Source organism: Sorex fumeus, unplaced genomic scaffold (assembly GCF_029834395.1).
Source record: "Sorex fumeus unplaced genomic scaffold, SorFum_2.1 ptg000072l, whole genome shotgun sequence".
NCBI lineage: Eukaryota > Metazoa > Chordata > Mammalia > Eulipotyphla > Soricidae > Sorex > Sorex fumeus.
Window position 1 is genome coordinate 47,275,040 of NW_026606129.1, and position 4,199 is coordinate 47,279,238.

The 4,199-nt window shown below is 35.4% G+C and overlaps 1 non-coding gene across 1 annotated transcript; it reads left to right on the plus strand.

Moving 5' to 3' along the window:
- The first annotated feature begins 3,450 nt into the window (after nt 1–3,450).
- On the plus strand, nt 3,451–3,557 carry LOC130038027 (U6 spliceosomal RNA). The gene has a single exon (XR_008794582.1). It is a non-coding gene; the product is annotated as a U6 spliceosomal RNA (small nuclear RNA).
- Nucleotides 3,558–4,199: the final 642 nt, after the last annotated feature.

The following is a 4,199-nucleotide window of genomic DNA, read 5'->3' on the forward strand; positions in this document are numbered from 1 at the left end:
GCTACATAGTATTCCATTTTGTGTATGACAAACTTTTTAATTCATTTGCCTGTCGTTGAACATCTGGGTCATTTTCATAACCTGGCTATTGTACTAAGCACTGTAATACACATAGGTATGAAAATAGCTTTACAGATTAGTGTCTTTGTTCTTCAGAGGTAGATGCTAAGAAATGGAATTGCTAGGCCATATGGGAGTGCTCTTCTTTCTGCCCTCCTCCCGCCATCTAGAAATTGCCATGTTGTTCTCCATAGAGGATGGACCAGATTATATTCCCACGAAAAGTGGTCAGGGGTTCCTTTACACTGCCTTCCTGTCTACTCTGATTGTTTCCAGAATTTTTGATGACATTCTCATTTATGAGAGATGATGCTTCCTAGTTTTGATTTGCAGATCCCTAATAGCAAGCTCTGACGAATACCTTTTCATATGCTTAATGGCCATCTGTATATGTTCTTATCAGAGAAGTGTCTATTCACCTCCTCTCCCCATTTCTTCATGAGGTTCATTGCTTTCTTTGTTGCTGAGCTTTTTGAATTCTTCATGTACTTTGGATTTATATTTTTTATATTTTATATTGTGTGAAAATTTCCTATCCAGATTATTATACAGATCCAATGCAACCCCCATCAAAATTTTAATGACATTCTTCAAGGACTTAGAATGAGCACTACTAAAATTTGTATAGAACTATACAACTCCCTGAATTTCCAAAATCATCCTGAGAAAAAGAAGTTGAGAGCTATCTCATGTCCTGTCTTTAAATTACACTGTATAGCTATAGCAACAAAATAACATGGTACTAAAATAAGGGTAGTTTGGCTGACCAGTTGATTAGAATTGAGAACCTATAGATAAAACCTCAGATCTGTGGATAATTAATTTTTGGTAAAGGAAAAGTTATATAAAACGAAGCAAGGAAAGCCTCTTTAACAAGTAGTGATGGAAAAACTGGATAACCACAGGTAAATAAATTTAAAAAATTGATCCATATCTTACACTCTACACAACATTAATTCAAAGTGGATCAAAATCTTTCATCTTAGATGAGAGTCCATAAAATACACTAGGCAGAACTTTGCAGGATTTGAACCTCAAAGGTGACTTCAATTATTGGATTACATTGGCAAAGATAATGAAAGTAAAATAAACAAATAGAACCTCATCAATTTAAAACATTTCTACATCAGGGCTGGAGCAATAGTACAGCAGGTAGTTTACCTTGCATAAGGCCAACTCAGGGTAATTCCCCTGTACCCCATATATTCCCAGTGCACTGCCATGACTGATTCCTGAGTGCAAAGCTAGGAGTAAGCCCTGAGCACCACTGGTTGTGGTCCCTAGACAAAAATGAAACAAACCCCCCGCCCCCCCAAAAATAAAACAAAACATTTTTGATGGCAAAAGAAACTGGAGCTACAATAAAAGATACTGCTGACTGGAAGAAGATGTTTGCATTCAATACATCAGATAAAGGACAAATACCCAAACTGTATAAAGCACTTAAAAAAAAAAAACCCGGCTAAAGTTAAACACATTAACAAATTACCCAGTGGACTAAAATGTATATTTAAAAAAATAAAAATTTAAAAGCTTAATAGAAATGTTATTGGGTGAGTAGTCTAAAAGAACATTTGCTTTTTTAAAAAAATTTTATTTGTGAAAGACCATGAGGTACAGCTGTAGACTTACAAATTTTTGTGCAGAACATTTGCTTTTAACTTTCATTTCTGAAAAATGAAATGTGTGAAAAAAAGTGTTATGTGTGATTTTTCAAATTGTGTGAAACAAAAGTGTTACATGATTTTTCAAATTGCTGAATCATAATGATCACTTTATAAATGATCATTATAAATAAAATTCTTGTTTTAATGTCTGTTTACCTTGCATTTTTGGGTGAGAATAATTAAATCAATAGATTATGTTTTAAATTTTATTTTTAAAAGTATTTCCAGAGATTTCACTTTCGCACGTTACGCATTTAATTTTGAGGAAGGAAATGCCGGATAATTTCCATCATTTTCCAAGAATAGTGAATAAATATATGAATTACTGATTAAAAATAAATGCTACCATATTGTATTCTTTTAATAATTGTCAGAAAAAAACACGTTGTAAAGGAAGAAAATACCTACTGTCTCACAAAAATTATTTTGTGTTGTTTTTCTTTATTCTCAAAGATTCCATATTTCATGGAATCTTTGAGAATAGGTAGTTGGTAAGTACTTCACTCAAAACACCAATAAACCCTTCAACATTATCTTCAACGTTATCTCTGGGTCAAAAGGAAACTTGGGTAAGTTTGTGGTAGAGGACTGCTGGGGTAATCATGGTGACAGAGAAGCATGCAAAATCACAGATGAATGTACTTACTTAATAAAATATACTGGAGCGATAGCACAGCGGTAGGACATTTGCCTTGTGTGTGGCAGGCCTGGTCAAGCCAGGTTCAATTCCTCTGCCCCTCTCTGAGAGCCCGGCAAGCTACGGAGAGTATCTCCCCCAAACAGCAAAGCCTGGCAAGCTACCCATGACATATTCGATATGCCAAACACAGTAACAAGTGTCACAATGGAGACGTTACTGGGCCTGCTCGAGCAAATCGATGAACAACAGGAGGACAGTGACAGTGACTTAAAAGTTTCACTGGCTTTCAGCTACTCATATTGTTCTTTTGTTTTTTTAAGTTAAAAGTCATGTGATATTTCTTCCAGAAGGGAGCAACATGACACCTGCCATAGCCATGCCACCGGACCACATGCCAGGCTGTTTCACTTGGAGCGTGCCAAAGGGGGGTGGGTCAGAGTCCTCCTTGCCCCAAGGGACCCAGCCCCAGCAGCTGAAAACTTCCACAACTCAACCACTGCCATGCTCAAAGCCACTCCCCACACGCTCAGGCAAGCCTCACATGAGTGGATGTATTTTTGGACCATGCAGGCTCAACACATCATATACTCCCTACCCATTCTCCAAGAGTACCACACCACATTTGATGGGGTTTAAATTGTAAGCAACCAATCATAAAGGGAAATATATATATGCATATATTTTTTCAGATATATATGAAAAGCTCACATCACTCAAACTTTAACATGTTAGTGATATCCTAAAGAATATCTTAATGGCCCCTTGCCCAAATAGAACAATCTTCACACTATTTCCTCTAGGGATACTTTTTTTGTAGCGTTTTCAGTGGTTTTTCATGACAAACAATACAAAATATATTAATTCGGTTGTGTTTTGAGACAGGGATTGGGGATTGGGATGGAAAGATTCCAAATATGGTGGTGGGAAGGTGTTTGAATATTAAATGTAATAAAATGTTGTGAACTACCTTATAAAATAAAAAAATTTTATAAATAATTGATATTTGGCAAACTTTATTTACATGCTGTATGTACAATAAAAACAGAAAGTTAAAAAATGAACTCAAACTTAAGAAGCATTCCTGTGCTCACTTTGGCAGCACATATACTAAAATTGGAACGATACAGAAAAGATTAGCATGGCCCCTGCGCAAGGATGATACACAAATTTGTGAAGCATTCCATATTTTCCAACTGAGTTCATTGGTGGTGGAGAATGGACACTGATGGAGGGATGGGTACTTGATCATTGTATAACTGAAACCCAAACGCGAAAGTTTGTAAGTCTACAATTATACCTCATGGTTTCTCACTAATTAAAAAAAAAACACTAGTCGTGCATAATATCAACCCTAGTACAATACCTGACACCACTTATGTACCTCAAGCATTGCCAGAAGTAAATCCTAAATTCAGAAACAGGAGTAAATCTTGAGACTACAAGTTGAGAAACAGAATGAGAAATACAGGTTTAGGAGAAAACATGGGCCTCTCCAGAGTGAAAAAATCCTCAATTATTTTTAAATAATTATTTATAAGTAATTTGTTCTTGTTTGTTATTAGCCTAATTTCATTTTAAATGTACTTTTACCCAGTACTTATTGCCCTCATCCCCAAAAGAACTTCAGTATTTCATTCTTGGGTTCCAGTCACATATTTATTTGTGGTCCTCTTAATTTTGTCATATCATTCACTAGGAAATTAATCATTTTAGTCTATTTTTAAACCTTTGCATATTAAGGCCTCATTTATCTCCTAGTCTTTAAAATTTTTCATCTTAACCGATATTCTTTTTTTTTTAATGTAGGAGTACTGCTATTTATTTAGCCACTG